We start from the raw sequence: 25,934 nt of genomic DNA on the forward strand, positions 1-25,934 counted from the left end.
CGTCTCCAACGTATCTACTTTTCCAAACACTTTTGCCCTTGTTTTGGACTCTAACTTGCATGATTTGAATGAAACTAACCCGGACTGACGCTGTTTTCAGCAGAACTACCATGGTGTTGTTTATTGTGCCGAAAACAAAAGTTCTCGGAATGACCTGAAAATCCACGGAGATAACTTTTGGAAAATATAAAAAATACTGGCGAAAGAATCAAGGCCAGGGGGGCACACCCTATCCATGAGGGTGGGGGCGCGCCCCCTCCCCTGGGCGCGCCCCCTGTCTCGTGGGCCCCCTGATGTTCCATCGACCTCAACTCCAACTCTATATATTCCGTTTCGCGGAGAAAAAAATCAGAGAGAAAGTTTCATCGCGTTTTAGGATAAGGAGCCGCCGCCAAGCCCTAATCTCTCTCGGGAGGGCTGATATGGAGTCTGTTCGGGGCTCCGGAGAGGGGGATTCGTCGCCGTCGTCATCATCAACCATCCTCTATCACTAATTTCATGATGCTCATCGCCGTGCGTGAGTAATTCCATCGTAGGCTTGTTGGACGGTGATGGGTTGGATGAGATTTACCATGTAATCAAGTGAGTTTTGTTAGGGTTTGGTCCCTAGTATCCACTATGTTCTGAGATTAATGTTGCTATGACTTTGCTATGCTTAATGCTTGTTACTAGGGCCCGAGTGCCATGATTTCAGATCTGAACCTATCATGTTTTCATGGATATATGTTAGTTCTTGATCCTATCTTGCAAGTCCATAGTCACCTATTATGTGTTATGATCCGACAACCCCGAAGTGACAATAATTGGGATACTTCTCGGTTATGACCGTAGTTTGAGGAGTTCATGTATTCACTATGTGTTAATGCTTTGGTCCGGTACTCTATTAGAAGGAGGCCTTAATATCCCTTAGTTTCCACTAGGACCCCGCTACCACAGGAGGGTAGGACAAAAGATGTCATGCAAGTTCTTTTCCATAAGCACGTATGACTATATTCGGAATACATGCCTACATTACATTGATGAACTGGAGCTAGTTCTGTGTCACCCTATGTTATAGCTATTACATGAGGAATCGCATCCGACATAATTATCCATCACTGATCCAGTGCCTACGAGATTTTCACATATTGTGGTTCGCTTATTTACTTTTTCGTTGCTACTGTTACAACTACTACAAATCTGCTATCGTTACTTTTGCCACTGTTACCATTACTATCATACTACTTTGCTACTAAATACTTTGTTGCAGATACTAAGTTATACAGGTGTGGTTGAATTGACAACTCAACTGCTAATACTTGAGAATATTCTTTGGCTCCCCTTGTGTCGAATCAATAAATTTGGGTTGAATACTCTACCCTCGAAAGCTGTTGCTATCCCTTATAATTGTGGGTTATCACGGTGAATCCTGTATTTACAGGAAAGTGAGTGGGAGCACTACAGCCTTTCTGATAAGTATATGTGAACAACATTTTGTTGATCAGAAATAATGTAGAATTTTCTGGAAAGCATAAAGGAGTGTTTGAAAGGAGTTCTTCAAAAGAAAGACCTTAGTAAAGCTACTTACATATTGAGCATCAAGATCTATTGAGATAGATCAAGACGCTTGATAAGATTTTCAATGAGTACATACCTTGACAAGATTTTGAAGTAGTTCAAAATGGAACAATCAAAGAAAGAGTTCTTGCCTGTGTTGCAAAGGTGTGAAATTGAGTAAGACTCAAATCCCGACCATGATAGAAAATAGAAAGAGAATGAAAGTCATTCCCTATGCCTCAGTCATAGGTTCTATAACGTATGCTATGTTGTGTACCAGACCTATTGTATACCTTGCTCTGAGTTTAGCAAGGGAGTACAATTTTGATCTAGGAGTAGATCACTGGATAGCGGTCAAGAATATCCTTAGTGAGGACTAAGGAGATGTTTCTCGATTATGGAGGTGATAAAAGAGTTTGTTGTAAAGAGTTACATCGATGCAAGATTTTACACTAATCCAGATGACTCTAAGTCTCAATCTGGATACATATTGAAAGTGGGAGCAATTAGCTAGAGTAGCTCTGTGCAGAGCATTGTAGACATAGAATATTAGCAAAATACATACGGCTCTGAATGCGACAGACCCGTTGACTAAATTTCTCTCACAAGCAAAACATGATCACACCTTAGTACTCTTTGGGTGTTAATCACATAGCGATGTGAACTAGATTATTGACTCTAGTAAACCCTTTGGGTGTTGGTCACATGAGGATGTGAACTGTGGGTGTTAATCACAGACAGATGTGAATATTGGTGTTAAATCACATGGCGATGTGAACTAGATTATTGACTCTAGTGCAAGTGGGAGACTGAAGGAAATATGCCCTAGAGGCAATAATAAAGTTATTATTTATTTCCTTATTTCATGATAAATGTTTATTATTCATGCTAGAATTGTATTAACCAGAAACATAATACATGTGTGAATACATAGACAAACATAGTGTCACTAGTATGCCTCTACTTGACTTGCTCGTTGAATCAAAGATGGTTAAGTTTCCTAGCCATAGACATGAGTTGTTATTTGATTAACGGGATCACATCATTAGAGAATGATGTGATTGACTTGACCCATTCCGTTAGCTTAGCACTTGATCGTTTAGTATGTTGCTATTGCTTTCTTCATGACTTATACATGTTCCTATGACTATGAGATTATGCAACTCCCGTTTACCGGAGGAACATTTTGTGTGCTACCAAATGTCACAACATAACTGGGTGATTATAAAGGTGCTCTACAGGTGTCTCCGAAGGTACTTGTTGAGTTGGCATATTTCGAGATTAGGATTTGTCACTCCATTGTCGGAGAGGTATCTCTGGGCCCTCTCGATAATGCACATCACTATAAGCCTTGCAAGCAATGTGTCTAATGAGTTAGTTGCAGGATGATGCATTACATAATGAGCAAAGAGACTTGCCGGTAACGAGATTGAACTAGGTATTGAGATACCGATGATCGAATCTCGGGCAAGTAACATACCGATGACAAAGGGAACGACATATGTTGTTATGTGGTTTGACCGATAAAGATCTTCGTAGAATATGTGGGAGCCAATATGAGCATCCAGGTTCCGCTATTGGCTATTGACCGGAGACGTGTCTCGGTCATGTCTACATAGTTCTCGAACCCGTAGGGTCCGCACGCTTAACATTCGGTGACGATTTATATTATGAGTTATGTGTTTTGATATACCGAAGGTAGGTTGGAGTCCCGGATGAGATCGGGGACATGACAAGGAGTCTCGAAATGGTCGAGACGTAAAGATCGATATATTGGACGGCTATATTTTGACATCGGAAAGGTTCTGAGTGATTCGGGTATTTTTCGTAGTACCGGGGAGATACAGGAATACGGGAAAGAAGTATTGGGCCTCATGGGCCAAGTGGTGGAAGAGAGGAGGCAGGGCAAGGCAGGGCGAGCGGACCCCCTAGCCCAAACCGAATTGGACTAGGGGGCCGGCCCCCCTTTCCTTTCTCTCCTCTCTCTCCTTCCTTCTTCCCTCCTTCTCTTTGGTGTACTCCTACAAGGACTTGGAGTCCTAGTAGAACTCCACACTTGGCGCGCCCATAGGGGCCGGCCGGCCTCCCCTCCTCTCCTCCTTTATATACGGGGGTAGGAGGGCACCTCTAGACAAAAGTTGATCTATTGATCTCTCCCAGCCGTGTGCGGTGCCCCCCTCTACCATATTCCACCTCGGTCATATCGTAACGGTGCTTAGGCGAAGCCCTGCGTCGATAGCAACATCATCACCGTCATCACGCCATCGTGCTGACCGAACTCTCCCGTGAAGCTCTGCTGGATCGGAGTTTGTGGGACGTTATCGAGCTGAACGTGTGCTTAACTCGGAGGTGCCGTACGTTCGGTATTTGGATCGGTTGGATCGTGAAGACGTACAAGTACATCAACCGCATTGTGCTAACGCTTCTGCTTTCGGTCTACGAGGGTACGTGGACAACACTCTCCCTGCTCGTTGCTATGCATCACCATGATCTTGCGTCTGCGTAGGAATTTTTTTGAAATTACTACGTTCCCCAACAATTAGGTCATCGAGCATATCTTGCATGCGTCTGTGAGAGTCCTCACCTGCCTGCGAGTTCCCTGGCTGCCACAGCGCGGGCGGACATCTCTTCTGCATTCGTGATGTGGCGGGCCATTTCTGCTACTTCCGCAGCGCAGCCGGACCAGTCTGCTGCATCAACGGCGAGGCGGGACCTCTGTGCTGCTAAGGCCACACAACGGGACATGTCGGCTGCTTTCGTGGTGAGGCGGGACATCTCTCGTGCTTTAGCTTCCATGCTCGCCTCTTCCTGGTAGTAATATCTCGACCCAGAACTCATGCGGGCCATGGCAGACGCAAGGGAATGATGATGAATGACTTGTTTGTTTTTGTGGATGAGGAGTTGAGGAGGAACGTGTAGTCATCTTGGAGTAGGTAGTATTTACTCCCTCCGTTCCACATTGTAGTGCCTATAGATTTTTTCAAAAGTCAAACATTACAAACTTTGACCATATTTAGGGAGAAAAGTAGGTACAATTAGAATACCAATGCACATCATTGGATACATCGTGATTTTATTTTTATAGTGTACATGTTTGGTATTGTAGGTGTAGAGAGTTTTCTCTATACACTTGGTCAAAGTTGACAAAATTTGACTTTCAGAAAAAATCTATAGGCACTACATTGTGGAATGGAGGGAGTATAACCGAGTACTAATACACTCCTAGGTGAGAAACTATTTAGGTTTTGATCTATGTGAACATGTTTCCAATTAAATATAGCATGGTAGTAATTTGGAATGTGACCGGACGCAGGCTCAAAATTTATTGATGGTTCTATAATTTCTAAGTGCGACACTATTCCTGGACAGCATAACATGGGCACATATTCTCAGCCACGTGCATCGCGTTTGCACCATAGGGTGCACCGCAATAGGCGATGCCAACACATGTCTTGTTCCATCAACCATGCACACTTGTTATTACCATCACACAAGATTTTTTAATTAGAATCGTGTTCTCGTCTAGCGCACACACGTTGATCTATCTAGTTGTTTCTGTTTGTTGTGGTTAATCACAACCAGTTCATCCGTGTGAAGTGTATGCAATCAATCACAGACGCCTTTATCTGGCTGACCGTTTTTGTTGTGTTGCCTAATCGCAACAGTTCATCCGTCTGAAGTGTATGCCCTCAATCACAGACACCTTGATCTGGCTAACCATTTCTGTTGTGTTGCCTAATCACAAATAGTTAATCCGAGTGAATTGTATGCCGTATATCGCACACACCTTCATCTGGCTACCTGTTTTTGTTCTTCTGCCTCATCGCAAGCAGTTCATTGAACTGAACCATGTGTCCCGCATCGCACACGCAACTAAAATCTGAACCGTGTTTGATGTATCCGCCATCGCAAATGTTTTGCATCCTTTTTGAAGTTTTTTTACATCATCATTTGCAATTAATGCATCGCACATAATTTCATCGAAGGGTCTCTGATTGTAGTGTCGCGTTAGCAGCATCTTGCAGTAGTGGGTTCTGTGGTGCATGGAAAATTCCGGATTGGGGCTCGGTTAGCGAACCGCTGAATCTGATTATGATATGTTTCTTAGTAGTCTGTTACAATGGTGAGGATAGGGGAGTTACACAAGCTAGATTAAAAAACATTCATTTTTCCTCTATTCGTTACTTTGTGTTGTTTAACGAGAAATGCATTGTTGGTAAACAAGATTGTAGTGCACTTTCTGCCCCTGACTTGAGCATTATCCATACCGCTATAACAGGCCGTAAACCATATAATCTTGGGGCAATTTTTGCACGTAGGTTGCACCGTATTGTGGGCAATGGTGATTTGTATGGACGAATTTATGCCTCCCATGTAGCTGCTAGGCTTGGGGTCTTCCTTCGGCCCAATGATCCTATATTACGTGATAAATATCTAGATTTTGAGGCAATGTAGCTCGATGAATTTATTAAGAATAACACACAGATTTTTCTATAACTTGATATTTGATAGATATTGTGTTATCCCTGCTTTCTTGCATGTGCCTATCAAGTTTGATTTTCACCGCAAACAAAGATATTTTATCTATGAGAATGAGGCACGTGAGTATAACACAATAGTGGAAGCTGCTCGTCTCGCTAAGGAGGCAGCCCAGCATGCCTCCACGAGTTACCATTATGACTGTTATCCTAATCAGCGATGGTGATTACCAAGTAGGCCAAAAGCCTAAGCTTGGCGGAGTACGTCTTTCCCACCAACATTACATTCATATTCACACATTCATTCTGGTTGTCGGTGTTCATCCTCTTTCATTGTAATCGATGTTAGTTTTAGTTTTCACTTTTCTTTTGTGTCTTTGAAAAACTTCGAAAATCCAAAATATTTCTCTCTTCTTTTTTGTTTTTCTTTCTTGTTTATTTATTTCATAGTAGTAGAAGAAAACCCCAAAAGATTTATCGTTCTTCTTTTACTTGTTGGGAGTTTTCCCATGTAAATATTTTTCTCGTTTTCGTTTTTCTCCTTTGTTAATTTATTTACTTCAAAAAAACTAAAAAATCCAAAAATATTTCAGTGTGTTTCTCTGAACTTATTTTGTTTTCGTTTACTCGCCATAGGGACAAGACCACGATGAAATTGTTGAGTGGCTCCCATATGCTTTATTGTTGATCTAATGAATAGCCAATATTACCTTGTCTTCTCCCCTGAATAAAATGTTTGCACATTCCAACTTAGTCCACAGCACTCTTGCACTATTATGTTTTCATATCATTTGTTTGTGCAAGTGAAAGGCAATAATCTCAATGATTTGATGAAGTGATTGTGGCAAGGAAAAGCTAGTATGAACTCTTCTTGTCTTGTTTTTGTAAATATGTTTAAATCAGTATCCATGATTCAACATATTATGAGTAAACATGTTTGTGATGAAAATTAGAGATTATAGTTTCCCATGCCATGCTTAAGTAGCTAGGAGCGGATAATGATTTATCTTAGATGTCAACATGCATTCAAATGGTTATGATGTAGTATGTCAGTATGGTATCGTCCTCTGAATGTTTGAAGTGGCTTTACTTGGCACATGTTCACACATGTAGTTGATTCAAAACCAACAAAGCCTCCATGATGGTATTTATATCTGAATCATGCTAGTATTCAACTTTAATTATTTGCAATGCATGATTATGACCATTATCGCTCTCTAGTTGGCTGTTTCTCAATCTATTTGCTAGCCTTCGCCTGTACTAAGCGAGAATGCTGCTTGTGCTTCCAAATCCTTCAAACCAAAGTTGTTCATGATGAGTCCACTATATCTACATATATCTGGTAGTACTTTGTTTCCAAGTAAATTTGCATGTGCAACCTCTAATCATTCAAATAAGCATTTGTTTTATGTGCCTGTACCGCTCATTGAGCGACAGGGGCGGTTAGTATCTTCCATGCTAAGCAGGTTATTCTCATGATGGGTGTTTATTCACTTGTCATTGCACGAGAGAGGGTGGTAATTGGGATGCCTAGACCCATAATCAAAATAAAGCAAAATATAATGAAAACAAAATCCCCCGGAAAGTTGATTGTATGGAGGGCACCCGTGGATTCAGCTAGCCGTGGCTTGCATTTGAATGGTTGAGGGGGGATAAACTTTACCATTCCAGTTGGGAACCGCCGATAATGTGTTTAACATGGAAGATATTGAAAATCCTCGGCCGTGACATTGACAGGAAACGTAGACCTCTCAAAATTATATTTATCTTCGATTCAAGCTTCGAGCTCTCGCACATATGCAAATCTCGGCTTCCCTCTGTGAAGGTCCTATCTATTTACTTTTATCTTATTTACTTATATTTTTGAGTCATCACCTTGTCAATTAAAGCACCAGTCCCGAGAGCGCTATTGTCATGCTTATGCATTGAGTATAGTTGATGTTGTGTGCATCATGACTGGATCTCTTCTACCATGAACTGCAATGTTTAGTTGCTGCTTGAACGTTGGAGGTGCTCTGCATTTATGTTTCACGGTCTCAGAAAGGACTAGCGAGAAACCATGTTATCATATTATATCATGATTATTTTGACAAATTGTTGGTATTTGAGATATGTTATTATTGCTCGCTAGTTTATTATGCCATTGATAGGAGTAAAATTGATTTCTGAGTATTATCATTTGCATGGTTAGTTCATGATCTTTGCTAAAAACTTGGGTGGTATTTAAGATTATATACGGATACAAGAACAAAAGAGTTTGTAAAAGTTTTTTCTTTATCACTTTCAGTTTGTCAACTGAATTGCTTGGGCTCAAGCAATTAGTTGAGCTTTGGGGAGTTGATATGTCTCCGTCGTATCTACTTTTTCGAAAACTTTTGCTCTTGTTTTGGACAGTAATTTGCATGATTTGAATGACACTAACCTGATCTGACGCCGTTTTCAGCAGAACTACCATGGTTTTGTTTTTTGTGTAGAAATAGAAGTTCTTAGAATTGGACGAAACTTTTTGTGGAATTTTGATGGAATATATAAAAATAACTGGAGCAAAGTCCCGCTGGAGGGGGGAAACCTGTTGCCCACATGGCAACAGGGTGCAACCACCCCCTAGCCACGCTGGGATACCTTGTGGGGCCCATGAGGCTTCGCTGACCCTAATTCCAATGCAATAAGTTCAGTTTCCCCGAGAAAATAGTAGGAGAAGAAGTTTCAACGCATTTCATGATACGGAGGCACCGCCACCTCCTGTTTTACATCGGGAGGGCATATCTAGAGTCCGTTCGGAGCTCCGGTGAGGGCGATTTGTCACCGTCATCATCACCAACCCTTCTTCATCGCCAATTTCATGATGCTCACCGCCGGGAGTGATTAATTCCTTCGTATTCCTGCTAGACGGTGATGGAGTTGGATGAGATTTGTCATGTAATCGAGGCAATTTGTTAGGGCTTGATCCTAGTATCCACTATGTTCTGAGATTGATGTTGCTATGACTTTGCTATGCTTAATGCTTGCCACTATGGCCCGAGTGCCATGATTTCATATATGAACCCTCTATGTTTTCATGAATATATATTTGATTTCTTGATCCTACCTGCTAGGTGTATGCACTTGTTATTGTTCTGATGCGTAGACCCCAAAGTGAAAATAATTGGGATACTCTCTGGGGATGACTATAATTCGAGGAGTTCATGTGTTCACTATGTGTTAATGTTTTGTTCCGGTTCTCTATTAAAAGGAGACCCTAATATCCCTTAATTTCCTTATGGACCCCCTGCTACGGGAGGGTAGGACAAAAGATGTCATGCAAATTCTTATTATAAGCATGTATGACTATATACGGAATACATGCCTGCATTACATTGATGAATTGGAGATAATGTTTATCGCTCTAGGTTGTGATTGTTACATGATGAATGTTACCCAACAAAAATATCCATCACTGATCCAATGCCTATGCTTTTCGCATATTGATCTTTGTCGAGTTACTTTCGTTGCTATTGTTACAATCACTACAAAATTGCTACTGTTACTGTTATTGTTACTATTGCTACTGTTACCACTGCTATCAAACTATCATACTACGGTGCTACTGAACACTTTGTTGCGGATATTTGGTTCTCCAAGTGTGATTGGATTGACAACTCAACTGCTAATACTTACAAATATTTTTTCTGGCTCCCCTTGTGTCGAATCGGTAAATTTGGGTGAAATGCTACCCTCAAAGGCTATTGCGACCCCCTATACTTGTGGGTTATCATAAACTTCAAGACATGTTCAAATCATCGACAAGCTTATCCCAAGATGTAACCGACCTACATGTAACCCTAGGTACCCCTGGTCCCTATATACGTCGAGGGGTTTAGCCCGTAGGGTTAAGTTAAGTTAGACTCATTTACATACGATCTCGAGATAGATCATCTTGTACTTTGTAATCCAACACAATCAATACAATAGAAGCATGACATAGGGTTTTACCTCTTTAAGATGGCCTGAACCGGGGTAAACATTGTGTCTCTTGTTCGTCCTATTACCCTCTAACCAAGATCACCAGCTCGGGAACCCCTACTTGAGTTTTGCCAGATTTAGTTACGTCATTGATGGATGGGATCAGCCATGGCGCCCTGGTGGTCAGAACCTGGTGGTGCATGGCTAGCTCTGGTCGTGCGATTGATGTCTTGGGGTGCAACAGTGCGGTGATGAGGCGTCTTGTGGGTCCGGAGCACAGTAGGGAAGATGGCTACAGCGATGGTCGCCTTGGAGGCGAAGCAAGCACTTTTTAGGGGTTATGGTGGAGGGGCCTAGGCTTCTATGGGCCACGCGAAGCTAATGGACAAGCTGGGGTGGCTAGGGATGACTTGGAGGGCTTTGCCCATGCCCAGAGCACCGAATTTGGCATGCCATTATGGTGGAGGCCACTAGGATTGTGTGGCCTGGCAGTTTTCTGGTTGGAGAACCTTGGCTGGTGTTTTCTGTATGGTTCCTAGGGTCACTGTGGTGCAATAGGATACCTTGGATGGATAGGATCAAAGGTGAGCATCCAAATTACTTCTGACAGCAAGGTGTTTGCATTGTTTCTTGGGATTCAGGTTTGAGAATTGAAGGTTTTTTTTGTTTGGTGGGGCTTGATTAGTTGGTGAGTATGCCTGCAAAATTTGAGGCTATTCGGATTGGTCTAGGTGGTACTTCATGTGCAAACTTTGTTGTTGGTCAAAATCTTTGGGAATTTCTGGTGGTAAAATAGAGTGGTGGAATTGGACGAATATTTGGTGTTAGTGTTATTTTTCATGGTTGATCACCCTGAAAAATTTGGGACTAAATGGATGGGTGGAAAATATACTTCCTTCACAAAGTAGTTTGGTGGACAAAAAGGTTGGGAATTTCTGGAGGAAATTTTAAGAGTTGGGCGAGGCTTAAAATTTCTGGATAGGCTTTATGTGGCTAGGTTAAGATCTATGCAAAGTTTCTACTTCATAGAACAAACACACAGTGCACTTGCTTCATAGGTCAACAGATATGTTGAAAACTCTGAATAGATGCTTTGGTCAAAATTTGTTCTATAAGTCTTGGTTTCAGGGTGGAGATGGTGAAGATATTTGTTGGAGAATCTCTACAAATAATTTGGGGATATGTGGTGCAAGGGAAAAGGTAGCTCATTCACAAAGCTTCAATGGAAAAGGAATTGGGAATGTTTGTGGGTGGAAAATATTGCATTAGACATAGCAAATTTTTTGTCGATGTGTAGCCGGTAGGTATTGGTTAGTCACTGGAAAATTGGTGAGGCCGAAGTATCAAAGGAAAAAGGGTCCCCAGTGCAAACATGGTCTCTTCGGTTTAATTCAAAAGAAATAGAAATTAGGGTTTTAGAGGTAAAGCCCTAAGACAAAGAAACAAGGAAAGTTCATCATCAAAATACACACCAAGTTTAAAGAAAATCCAAGAACACCAGAAGAAAAAGGCGGAAGCCAAAACTCAAAACTTGTGAAAATAATTTTCAAGGAGTAAAAATCTAGGGTGTTACACATATGATGAAGGTGAAAGATGTCGATATCAATGCAGTTAATTTAATATCATTTTGTTTTTCCTCGAGAGAAGGGGAAAACAATGGCTCCTATCTCATCCAAGAGGCAATATCAAAATTTAGGGAATATTTTCTACTTTTAAAAGACTAAAATTCTCCCTACCATGAAAACCACTACAAGAAATATGTCAACTTGTGACCTTGACTATTGGTCACTGAAAGGTCATGGTTTTTCATTTGTGACCTTTTTTTGACCAAAAACAGAAGGTCAAAAGCTGAGGGTCGTTAACTGACTATAGCGACCTTCTCTGTGAGAAGGTCATAGACGTTTACGACCAAAACAGAAGGTCGTTGAACCCATGACCTTTTATTTTGGTCACTGGCTATCTGCCCAGGCCACGTCGGATCCGATGTGGCAATCTGACGTGGCAAAACTACGACCAATTGAAAAGGTCAAAAATTAGAATCAGCCCGGTCCATTTCGGTGCTTTAGATGGGCCGAGCCCATTAATTCAGCCTTTTTACATTTTTTTCCTATAAATTTTAGTCAACCACATGGGCCAGGCCCATCATTTTAGCCTTTTTATTTCCAGGGCCGTGATCCTTTTTTAGACCATTTCTTTTTTGGGTCGCATCTATTTCTCAATTGGGCTTCAGCCTTTTTACAGTGCATTTCCTTAATTTTTGGTTTTTTCCCTGTGAATATTATTTGGAAAATGCCCTTTTTATATGCAAAATACTATTAGGTCCCACTTGTGAGGTTCTAATGAAAGACAAACCAAGTTTCAATTTCCACACAATTATTTCATGAGAACAGCAAAGAAATGAAAATTGTCAAACCACATGCCAATTTTGGCTAATAGCACAATCTTTACATAATTCATTTCACCATTACATGTGATACTATCACAACATATAACTACTACTACAAATATACTCCAGACTTCGTCACTTTCAAGCCGGAGCACCTTCAATGAGAGGAAACACCAATTCTGGATATGTTTGTACAGGCTGAACAAAGGCATCTAACAATAAACCAAAAGAGTTAGAAACAAAATATAGAAAGCAGTTAGGAACTAAATCATGAAGCATCTCTACATGTAACATGTAATAGTAATAACCACAAGAACCAACTCACAGAAACAACACAAAGACAAGAACGCACAGTTGTTGCATGAATACCAAAACTCCCAGAATGGTTCTAGAAGTTGAACGCAGAAAATGATTCAATCTTAGATGGTTCATTGAGCATGGCACGAACAAATTAAGATAACAAGATATATGTTCTACACTATTCATTATCAATTTCAATTTACAACAGACTCAAAACAAAACACCATAGTTTCTGCATCACACAGGGAATCAACACAATAATACACAGGGAATCAACACATAGTATCCAGTTCTGGTCATTCACAGCAATAAATCCTCATTCGTACATGTTCTATCTAACATTTACAGTGCGAAATCATCTGGTGAGCAATTCACAAAGCGATGCAAGCAGATGCTTATTCTGAATATAAGCATTTACCATTTGGGTCATGGAGGGACTTACTATTACAAACAGTGGCTTTGAGCTTGCGGTATCTGCTACAAAATACTGTGATGACTCCCACCAAGGATACCACATGCATGATAGTAAGAAAAGGAAAACACATAGTTCAGTGATAAATTTCTGACCATGGACTGCAAAAGCTTTGATGGCATGATTCAACTAAAGTGAGAAAGGCAACATACGATTTCTCAACAGCAGACGGGCTGTACTGTTTGGCCATTTGAGAAGCAATCAGTTTCTTTTGTCCAGTGGGAGTATCTAGATCAATGAAATCCTCAGGATTCTCATTGGTGGCGCCTTTCTTCTTTTGCTTCTTCTCACTCTTGTTAGCTCCATCAGATGCTGACTGGACCTACAAACAATCACATCAGTCAAACAGAACCTCTCCTTCAAATCAAGAAATGAGTTGGCATCGCCGGTCGCCACCTGTAGCCTGGCCACCTCCTTCTGCTTCGCCTTGAGCTTCTTCTCCTCCTTCTCTTTCGCATGTCACATAACACAGATCACCTATGAGTAAAACTGCTCACACATGATACAATTCGAGTACAGTATTCTCCCACTCCATCGTGAAGAGCACAGAACTAGATTAGAACAAGCACCTTCTGCTCTTTCTTCAGCTTCCTTTCCAAATCCTTCTCATCAAGCGGCTGCATGTGCAGTAAACGAATCAGTTCAGACAAACAAGCCAAACAAGTTCAAGAATTAAGAGCTTTGTTGCCTCTCATCTCAAGAGAGGAATGAGAACAGAGAAGGAGTAGTTACTGAACTTAAAAGGTACTCCCTCTGTAAAGAAATATAAGAGCGTTTAGATCACTAAATTAGTATTCTAAATGCTCTTATATTTCTTTACGGAGGGAGTAGTATAAAATAAAATGTGGTTGGAGGCGGAGTTGAGCGTATGTAGGAATGCATTATGGCCCCTGTCTGAATTTCTTCTGGGTAAGCCTATGATATTACTAATATGGTAACAGAGGTTGAAATATATAGATCAGTCGTAAAATTTGAAGGGGCCAGAGGCTAAGTGTGCAAAAAAGTGAGGAGCTACGGTGATGCGTGGATGTCACATTTTGAGAGAAGAAGAATGAGCGACCACACCTCCCATAATCAGAGCTAATCAATTTGTCACAGGAGTAGCAGAACGCATGCGCAACCACACATCCCATAAGTTGACTATTTGTGACAGGAGTAAGATTCCCTGTGCAGCAGTCATCTGAGTTTGCTACAGCAAGCAACAGGAGCGCGAGGCCAGCGAGCTCACTCACCGCACGGAGGAGAGGGAGGAGTCCACGATGGAGATGTGGCCGGCGCTAGAGATGTCCCACTGGTCGGGCCACGAGTCTTTGCAGTCGGTGCGGTGCTGCACCACCCGTCCCGATGCACCTCCGACCTACGGGGAAGACGACTGGCATTAGGCTCACGGGAGCAACGATCCGGTAGAGGGGAGGGGAGGGGGGCTGGGATCGGGAGCATAGGGTAGACCTGGGCACGGTGACTGTGTAGCCGTCGCTGGGCGTGCGGAAGCTGCAGGCGGTCGTGGCGGACCGCGTTGGCGTCGCATCGTAGCAGATCTCGGAGACCCCGCCGCCAGCGCCGCGTGCCGCTCCACTAGGGTGCCGACCTCGCTGCCGCTGTCGCACGCGAGGGCGTCGGCTGCTATGTCCTCGCCAGGATCGGGCGTGGTAGGTGCGGCGCGACGGGAGGAGGGGGCCGCCGCCGGCGACGACGAGCGATAGGCGCTCGAACGACCTCCTTGGCGTGATCTTCGCTTGAACGCGAGGGAGAGCGCCAGGAGCAGCACCTCCAGCGCGATGACCAGGACCACCACTCGCGGTCGGTGGTGGCGGCCATGTCCACGACGGCCTCCGTCTCAGGCCAGTTGGATCTAAGAGTGGGGAGGGCCGAGCGGTGATCGTGAGTGGGGTGGGGGCGGTGGCGCGTCAAGATACAGAGGGAGGGAGGGAGGGTGGGAGTGGGGTGGGGGCAGCGGTGCGTCGAGATCCAGAAGGAGGAGTGCGGCGGCGGTGGATCCATAGAGAGGGAGAGAGTGCTAGGGTTCGCTGCACGGGGAGAGAGTGGAGTGGTGTGCGGTGGTTTTTTTAGGGGTAGCTCGCGGTGGGTGGGTGAGACCGTGAGAGGGTGAGGTGAGGGCCGTTGGATCCAGGAGGATCCGACGGTGATTTATCCATGATCTGCCTGAGAGGCCCTTGAACCAATCAGAACGTAGTATATAGGTAATAATATTTTGACCATTTTAATTGGTCGTAATTGACTAAAAGTAATGTGCTAAATCATGTTAGCTATTTTATTATGACCTGAAAGTATGAAGAAAAAAAACTTCTCATTGTGTCAGCAAATTTGACTATAGTTTTCATGAATAATCACAAATTGAAATAAGACAAATATTTTTTTAAAGAGTTATGAGAAATGAGTTCTCTTAAATCATTTTTCCATTTTTCGAGTGCCCGAAAGGAGGTTTTTTGTGAAGGACCTCCCAAATAATTGTTGCAAAATTGGACCAAATCATTTTTCTAAAATATTAGGCCATATTTAATGCACAATTGACCAAATGGTTGGGTGTAAAAAGTTTTGATCCACCTCTGGTGAAAAAGACAAATTGCCGCCGATTCAGCTGGAAACGGGTCAAATTTGAACTGTAGCTGCCTCATAGTTTGCTCTTTATTTTTTCCAAAAATCATTTCTAGGTACATAAGTATCTATTTAATCATAGAAACACCAAAAAAAATCCAAGATTCAACCACTAGCTAGGAACGGTCAAGCCCGCCGTTTTGACCGCATTTTGAAACGGGCATAAAAAATTCAAAAAAAATAAAAAAATTGGAAAACCTTCGCATTGTGTCATTATATGTGACCAAGTTTCCAGGAAAAATAATAAACTTGTAATACGGTAATTATTTTAACAAAGTGTTCTCAGAAATGAGCTATCATGCGTGAAGATTCATGGCTTTCAAGCCAAATGATCAATCTTATGGCCACATTCATGGCATAGTTTGTCCAAATGATCTCGTATTGTGCATGAGGGTGCATCTTGGAATTCCAAACAATGTTGCCTAAGGAAGTTTTCAATTTCTTTGCACGGAAAATTCATTTTTCATTTTCCGAGTGCCCAAAAGGAGGGTTTTTTGTGAAGGAACTACCAAATAATTGTTGCAAAATTGGACCTAATAAATTTTATAAAATACTAGGCCATATTTAATGCACAATTGACCAAATGGTTTGGTGTAAAAAGTTGTGATCCACCTCTGGTGAAAAAGACAAATTCCTGTCGATTTAGTTGGAAACGGGTCAAATTTGAACTGCAGCTGCCTCATAGTTTGCTCTTTATTTTTTCAAAAAATCATTTCTAGGTACATAAGTGTCTATTTAATCATAGAAACACCAAAAAAATTCCAAGATTCAACCACTAGCTAGGAACGGTCAAGCCCGCCGTTTTGACCGCATTCTGAAACAGGCATAAAAAATTCAAAAAAATCAAAAAATTGGACAACCTTCGCATTGTGTCATTATATGTGACCAAGTTTCCAGGAAAAATAATAAACTTGTAATATGGTAATTATTTTAAAAAAGTGTTCTCAAAAATGAGCTATCATGCGTGAAGATTCATGGCTTTCAAGCCAAATGATCAATCTTATGGCCACATTCATGGCATAGTTTGTTCAAATGATCTAATATTGTCCACGAGGGTGCATCTTGTAATTCCAAATAATGTTGCCTAAGGAAGTTTTCATTTTCTTTGCACGGAAAATTCATTTTTCATTTTCCAAGTGCCCAAAAGGAAGGTTTTTTGTGAAGGAACTACCAAATAATTGTTGCAAAATTAGACCTAATCAATTTTATAAAATAATAGGCCATATTTAATGCACAATTGACCAAATGGTTTGGTGTAGAAAGTTTTGATCCACCTCTGGTGAAAAAGACAAATTCCTGTCGATTCAGGTGGAAACGGGTCAAATTTGAACTGCAGCTGCCTCATAGTTTGCTCTTTATTTTTTCCAAAAATCATTTCTAATTACATAAGTATTTATTTAATCATAGAAACACCAAAAAAATTCCAAGATTCAACCACTAGCTAGGAACGGTCAAGCCCGCCGTTTTGACCGCATTTTGAAACGGGCATAAAAAATTCAAAAAAAATCAAAAAATTGGAAAACCTTCGAATTGTGTCATTATATGTGACCAAGTTTCCAGGAAAAATAATAAACTTGTAATACTGTAATTATTTTAAAAAAGTGTTCTCAGAAATGAGCTATCATGCGTGAAGATTCATGGCTTTCAAGCCAAATGATCAATCTTATGGCCACATTCATGGCATAGTTTGTTCAAATGATCTAATATTGTGCACGAGGGTGCATCTTGTAATTCCAAACAATGTTGCCTAAGGAAGTTTTCAATTTCTTCGCACGGAAAATTCATTTTTCATTTTTCGAGTGCCCAAAAGGAGGGTTTTTTGTGAAGGAACTACCAAATAATTGTTGCAAAATTGGACCTAATAAATTTTATAAAATACTAGGCCATATTTAATGCACAATTTACCAAATGGTTTGGTGTAAAAAGTTGTGATCCACCTCTGGTGAAAAAGACAAATTCCTGTCGGTTCAGTTGGAAACGGGTCAAATTTGAACTGCAGCTGCCTCATAGTTTGCTCTTTATTTTTTCAAAAAATCATTTCTAGGTACATAAGTGTCTATTTAATCATAGAAACACCAAAAAAATTCCAAGATTCAACGACTAGCTAGGAACGGTCAAGCCCGCCGTTTTGACCGCATTTTGAAACAGGCATAAAAAATTCAAAAAAAATCAAAAAATTGGACAACCTTCGCATTGTGTCATTATATGTGACCAAGTTTCCAGGAAAAATAATAAACTTGTAATACGGTAATTATTTTAAAAAAGTGTTCTAAAAAATGAGCTATCATGCGTGAAGATTCATGGCTTTCAAGCCAAATGATCAATCTTATGGCCACATTCATGGCATAGTTTGTTCAAATGATCTAATATTGTCCATGAGGGTGCATCTTGTAATTCCAAATAATGTTGCCTAAGGAAGTTTTCAATTTCTTTGCATGGAAAATTCATTTTTCATTTTCCAAGTGCCCAAAAGGAAGGTTTTTTGTGAAGGAACTACCAAATAATTGTTGCAAAATTAGACCTAATCAATTTTATAGAATAACAGGCCATATTTAATGCACAATTGACCAAATGGTTTGGTGTAGAAAGTTTTGATCCACCTCTGGTGAAAAAGACAAATTCCTGTCGATTCAGCTGGAAACGGGTCAAATTTGAACTGCAGCTGCCTCATAGTTTGCTCTTTATTTTTTCCAAAAATCATTTCTAGTTACATAAGTATCTATTTAATTATAGAAACACCAAAAAAATTCCAAGATTCAACCACTAGCTAGGAACGGTCAAGCCCGCCGTTTTGACCGCATTTTGAAACGGGCATAAAAAATTCAAAAAAAATCAAAAAATTGGAAAACCTTCGCATTGTGTCATTATATGTGATCAAGTTTCCAGGAAAAATAATAAACTTGTAATACGGTAATTATTTTAAAAAAATGTTCTCAGGAATGAGCTATCATGCGTGAAGATTCATGGCTTTCAAGCCAAATGATCAATCTTATGGCTACATTCATGGGATAGTTTGTTCAAATGATCTCATATTGTGCACGAGGGTGCATCTTGGAATTCCAAACAATGTTGCCTAAGGAAGTTTTCATTTTCTTTGCACAGAAAATTCATTTTTCATTTTCCGAGTGCCCAAAAGGAGGGTTTTTGTGAAGGAACTACCAAATAATTGTTGCAAAATTGGACCTAATCAATTTTATAAAATACTAGGCCATATATAATGCACAATTGACAAAATGGTTGGGTGTCAAAATTTTTGATCCACCTCTGGTGAAAAAGACAAAATCCCGTCGATTCAGTTGGAAGCGGGTCAAATTTGAACTGCAGCTGCCTCATAGTTTGCTCTTTATTTTTTCCAAAAATCATTTCTAGGTAAATAAGTATCTATTTAATCAGAAATACATGGTTTGATGGCGAGACATCGAGGTTTGGACGGTGGCCGAGGGCCCCAACTCTAGAGCGCGTAAGCTCGCATGCCCGCCGCGTGGTCACCGCGTGACCGTGGCGTTGTCTTGTGTTCTGGGCGGCCTAGGCATGTCTAGTGGGTTGGGCACTCCCCAGGTAGGTGCTAGGAAATAAATCACAACATAAGATTCTCACGAGGAGACCGATCGATGCTCAAACATGAATAAGCAGCCAAGTGTTTGATTTGCGGTACGGGAAATGCACATGGCTAATGGGCGTGAGTTTTGGCTGAGGATGATCAGTTACTAAGAAGACCGTCTTCACAAATTTTCACCTCAAAAGGAGGAGCCTAGGTGGTACTTGCTTTACAAACTACCACACTGGACATAAATACGAATGTTGAAGTTGGGCTCAAAATAATGAATGGATTGAGCTAGCATTTGGTGGAGGATGGTTATTTGGGCATAGGAAAGCACTGTAGAAAATGGATACCATTTAGACATGCTAAAGTGGTACTTCCTTCACAAAGTGCTGCTTTGAACAGAATAGGAAAATGAATATTTTCGAATTATTTTTGAACTAGGCAAGCAATACTTTTACATATTTGACGAAGATATGACCCAAAGAATTTATGAGATTTTTTTGGGAATTTTGGGAATGACAGAAATATAGGTTGCTTCACAACCTAGGGCAAAAACTGCCACATGGACATGACACATAGGCAAAACTGATGAGGTGGCGCCTAGTCATAGCAACCCACCACAATTTACAAGGCTGTGACCATCTATATTGGTCGTTAACAACTAGAAATAAGGCAGCGGACTAGCGCTGTTTGCTTTATGACCTTTTCGTGTAAGGAAATTACGACCTTTCTGACCAAAATGGTCGCAATGGTTTAGGGTTTGGAGCCCCTCGAACAGCTTTTGACCAATTGGTCTGAAATGGTCATAGATCTATGACCAATTCTTCCAGGGTCACTGACAGAAGGTCACTAGTTGACATATTTCTTGTAGTGAACGTTCATTCAGCTTGTACATTTTTCCTTTAGGTAGAGTGTGAACTGCTTACAACAACATGGGATAGGATGGCGAAAGTCGTCAAAAACTGTCCCAATCACCGAGTGTGGGACTGGTTAACCTACCATACTTACTATATTGATTTAAATTTCATATCCAATAATGTGCTCTTCATGCATGGAAGTGGTGCTAATGGGACCACCAGTTTCAAAAGCTAAGAAACATACAGACCATTTGACATAAAACCATGCCCAATGCATGTGGGGAGATCATCTTCGACAATGAAAGGTAATAAATTATCAGAAGCCCTATGCTAACCATGTAGGTAATCCCATTAGCTACAACAATGGAAATGGAAATGGCAATCATCAAAGCCTAGATGAGGCGTTAATACAAATTTGGCACTGCTCAAACTAAGCAAAATAATTCCATTTTTGAACTAATTAAAACTCATGACTCATGGTTAAGTCAAATGGCCAAGAGAGTTGGTTGCACCTTAGAGTTGAAGAACTTACAGGAAATTAGTCATATATATCAAATTCCAAATCACCGAGATCCAGGCCCTATTTGTTTCAGCTTCAACTTCTACCAAATCAGTTGTGTATTCGCTTCATTAGTAATCAACTTTTCCACTAAAGTACAACGGGACATGCTTTAGGAAAATACACTATGAATGTTGATTCCAAATAGTTGTTTGTTTCAGATTACAAAGTTGAACCTAGTCCCTGAAGCTGAAAGAAATAGGTCCTAGACTCTCACTCTAGCCAAGTTCGCAGGGTAGCCTGAGCTGGAACTAGTGGAGTCACTAAAGATACTAAATTCAAATAGAGATCTCTTTGGACAAGAATTGGAGTTCAAAGAGTCACCAACCTTTGGCTACTCCGTTAAAGATTTTTTTAGCAAGATAATTATGTAGCATCCAAGAAGATGCAGCGTACCAACATTTCATAAAGAGAGTTACTATGGAAGCCATATATGAGTGTTTCTCCCGTCGCCTATTTAACGCAAGTTCTTTATTTCAACAAGCATATTAAATAACTAGTCCTTTAATACAACGCTAGAGACAAAGGTATTAAAATGCATCTGAAAGGGGGGGGGTACAAGCTAGAATTGGTACAGAATTATGCGCAACATAAATTCGCGAAGAACTATCACAAACATAAGGATCCATTTTGAATAAGGTATACCGATCATAAAGATCACACTATACTTCGGATCACACTGAATAATCTATCCTCTCATCTTCAGAATTAAGAGCATGGTCATTGTCGGATCTTATTAATCGACACAACACTCGTCATCCCACTTGAGCGTCATGCTCTTGATCCTGGTGAATTTTGCCCGCAAGGTATGCTCATCACTGCAGTTGATCAAGAAACAATAGTGCAACCCAAGAACCTCCAAGATAGGGCAGCTCTCAAGGATAGTGGTTAGTTCCCTCATGGTGAGGTCAATGTTTTCAAGTTCAAGGGAATGCAGCTCCAGCAGAGGTGACTCTTTTATAACACTAGCGAGTTGTTTGCTGAAGACCCCGAAGCAAGATACAAGTCGAAGGGTAGTCAGCAAGGGCGACCTGCAAATAGTAGGGCAATCTTTTCATATGAATGAATGCGGGAATGATGGTGTTAGCTGGAATTTATTATCCAATACACAAATGATACACTTATTATCATGCCTGTAGAACCATAGCAACTATCACATGTGATGAATGTTATAAAGATTTTCTTAGAATTTATCGGTTTGAAAGTCAACTACAACAAGTCGTCTTTGGTCCCAATTAGTATATCTGATGAAAGAGCTATTGGGTGGCTAACATTCTTGGTTTTTTAAAAGGAGATACACCTTTCACCTATCTTGGGCTCCGTACGGTTCTACTAGACCTAAAGTGGATGATCTGATGCCTATCGTGTCTAGACTTGACAAAAGACTATCTGGTATTTCTTCAATGATGTCATACTCTAGTAGGTTTGTGCATCTAAAGCGGTGATTTCTTCCCTCCCAATATTTGCCATGTGTTGCATTAGAGTACCTATTACGATCCTAGACCACTTAAAATCTGGCAGAAGTCAACTTTGGTATGGAAAAGGAATTAATAAGCATGGAAATTGTCTGGTAAAATGGGAAAATGTACGCCTTCCCAAAAAATCTGGTGGCCTATGTATTCTTTGATCTCAAAACAAAAAAAACTCTGCTCACTAAATTCTTATACAAGTTCTTCTACCAGCATGATATACCTTGATTTGAATTGATTTGGAATACATATTACAATGATGGTGAGGTGCTTAGCTATCCCACTAGCGTTGGACCTTTCTAGTGAAGAGACTGTTGTTCTATATTAGAGGATTTCAAGAACAAGATAGCATGTAAACCTGCTTCTAGAAACATAGTCAAACTCTACCTTGATAAGTGGAATGATGAGACTTTTCAGGCAAGATTCCCACATTTGTTCTCAAATGTAGAAGACATAGCATCAATGTTGCCATTGCATACAACTTTGTTGCTAATGAATTTTATGATATGTTTCACCTACCTATGGCATCCATTTTTGTCCAACAGAGCACAATAATGCGGAATATTATAAATGGCATGATTAGCAACAGCAACAATCACTCACAAAAAAGCAACAACAAAAATGGCAGTTGGCAATCTACTGGCATATCAATCAATATTTTATCAAAAGAATATATCTATAACTTATTAGAAATCCACATGATCCTCCAAAGCATTTCCAATGGATATGGAAATCATGTAGCTTTCCCAAACAAATTTTTTGTTTTGGCTACTATTACAACACATGTTAAATACCAGAGTTATCCTGATAAGAAAGCACATCCACATTGAAACCAGTAATTGTGTTTTGTGTGATGATGGGCCTAATGAGCACCTTATGCAGCTCTTCTTCAATTCAGATTTCAGCCAAAGATTTTGGCTTGCTCTAGGTTTGAGTGGAACACTGCCTATGAAATTGTAGTGATGCTCATGGATGGGAAGGGGGGATACTCAATTCAATTTCAAAGAGTGCCTCATTGCCGGCTGTTGGATCATTTGGAAGCAAAAGAAGGTCAACAACTTGGAATATTGCATCTTTTCACACTTCAAATCTCACTTTGATATAGGCGTCAAGAAGGCCAAACCAAGCTTAAAGGAAGGGATACTATTTGTGAACCATTTGTAACATTTTATACCTAATGTATAGCCATCTGTACATGTCCCACCAATATTAATGAAAAAGAGTTACATCAGCGATTCCCTACTATTGTTGCTAAAAGAACTGAATCTGATTTATCAGAAATCAAATCAATTTGTTGTTCGGTTAAGCACAACAAATTATTACCTAAGTTGATTTTTTACTGACACGGCTTTAATTAGTTAACAAACTTTTGAGCATAATAAATCAAGTAATAATGGAAGAAAAATCACCTTTCCATGATATATTTGATGAGCTCATCGGTGACAAACATCCCCCCGACGAACACCCTGAGTTGTCCGTCGGAACGGTCGATGACTACCTTCGCCATCTCGCGCAGAACAGCATCGCCCTTTAGGAACACGGAATCATGTTTGACCATGTCGATGGATCGCCACACGTCTGGAAAATTCGCCGCCTCGAGCCAAGAGCGACACACGAGGCCGGCGCCCATGAGGACATCGAGGGCGCCGAGCCTAACGAAGATTGAGGATAGCGCATCGAGGGGCAACGATGACCAGTCCCTCGCCGACGGCGCCGCATCATCCATCAATGATAGATCTAGGAGTGTATCGTCTGAAACTGAAACAGGTAACTGTCAGAGCGTCCGGTGAATTGAGAGACCAATTATAGAGGCGAAGTAGGGGAACGCGAGCCATCGGCCTTTTTTTTACATCACGCGAGCCATCGGCCTTTTTGGGTGTTGATTGATGAGGAAGACTATTGAGGGGCCTACTTTTTTTTTGTTGAGAAAACCAAGGGCGGTCTCTCGCGTCCCGGGCCTAACCTCCACACGGAATAAGCTAAGCACCTTCCTATTTGGCGCTTAAGGAAGAACGTAAGCTGATACAACGTTCTTTTTCCCATCAATTTTGGAACCTTCCTATTTGGCGTTGGGTTGTTGTACCAGCGCTCACGCACGATCTCTTGGGCCGGCCCATTCGCATGAGAACTCGACTCGCTCTATCGCTCGCTTGCCCGATCAGTACAACTAAAATAAACCACTGGAACGGTCATTCTATTGATCGATTAGCCTTGTTGACTACTAATTTTTTTGTAAAATATTTCACAAATAAAAAATGTTCACATGTTCTAAAACAGAGCATGAATTTGGAAAATTCATAAAAATTTCAAAAGTTATTAAATTTGGAAAAAGTTCACTGATTTTTTTTAAAATCATCAAATTTGGAAAACGTTCAATGATTTTGAAAAAATCATCAATTTTTTTAAAAAATGGATTAAAATTTTAAATAGTTCATTGATTTTCAAAAAAAGTTCATCAAATTTGTAATAAGTTTCATCAATTTAAAAAAAAATTATCAGATTTGAGAAGAGTTCATCGATTTTGAAAAAAGTTCATCCATTTAGAAAAAGAACATGAATTATGAAAACTAAAACATATAGATAAAAGAAAAAGTTCACAAATTTGAAGAAGGTACATGAGATTCAAAAGAAGTTCGTGAATTCAAAAGGTACAAAAATTTAAGAAAATTTCATGAATTTAAAAAAAGGAAAGAGAAAATGAAAAGATAAAGAAACTAGGCACAAACAGGGCGTTGTTTTTTAGCGTTAAAGATGTACAAAAAACAAATTGCCACAAATAGGTTGCTAGTCCCGTTGGCTATTGCCTCCCATACCCATCACTTACAGTTTGCTTTTTGCGATTGGAAAGACAGGAAAAAAATGTGGGTCGGCCCCGCTCACGGGAGGGTGTCTACGATTCAGACACCCGTTAACAAAATTGTCTATAACGGGCGCCTGAAGCGCCATGTAGGGATTGCCCTCGTGAGAAAAGACCTATGGTTTTTTTGGGGCCTTTTTCGCTAGGATACTTTTAGGATGGTATTGGTTATGTTTTTTTTATTTCCATTTCTCTCATCTTTTTTGGCTTATTCATTTTACTTTTTCTTTTACCCTTTTCTTTTATTTTCCTACTTTATTTCTATTGTGTAATTTTATTAAAAAATCCATTAACATTTTCAAATTCAGGATCACTTTGTAAATGCATGAAGTTTTAAATTTTTTGGGAATCTTTTCCCAAACCCACAAACATGTTTCAAATCCACAAAATCAAGACCTTTAAAATTTTGGGAACATTTTTTAAAACTTATGATCATTTTTTAAATCTGTGAACTTTTTAAAAATGCATGAACTTTTCAAATAAATGAAGCCTTTTTTAATCCGTGATTTTTTTTCAAATCATTAATATACATTTTCTTTATTAAAAATGTGAAGATTAAACCAGCGGGGAGCAGGAAAAACTAGAATGAAAAACTGGAGTGACCGACCTACCCACACGTAGATGAACTGAGCGAGCAAACTTGATAAGGTTGACCATCAAATGCCCTCTAACAGAAATCATCACTACGAGAAGCTCCAAGGTGAGTTGGATTTGATATTCGAAAGAAAAACTATGAGGTATTCATATTGCTCATTGGCTACATGTAAGAACTACTTTTTTTTTCATTTTAGATATGATGTTAGTTCCTTTTTTTCTGGGGTAAATGTTAGTTCTTTTTGAAGTAACATATAGTTTGTTCCCTTTTTGATAATTAATGTTGGAACCTAACTATCTATTCGTTCTACAATGGTGTCGTAC

At 40.3% G+C, this 25,934-nt stretch overlaps 1 pseudogene; it reads right to left on the bottom strand.

The window, feature by feature from the left end:
* Window positions 1-21,195: 21,195 nt before the first annotated feature.
* On the bottom strand, window positions 21,196-24,023 carry LOC123117451 (putative F-box/LRR-repeat protein 23; annotated as a pseudogene).
* Between the last annotated feature and the right edge of the window lie 1,911 nt (window positions 24,024-25,934).

Source organism: Triticum aestivum, chromosome 5B, assembly GCF_018294505.1.
Source record: "Triticum aestivum cultivar Chinese Spring chromosome 5B, IWGSC CS RefSeq v2.1, whole genome shotgun sequence".
NCBI classification, from domain to species: domain Eukaryota; kingdom Viridiplantae; phylum Streptophyta; class Magnoliopsida; order Poales; family Poaceae; genus Triticum; species Triticum aestivum.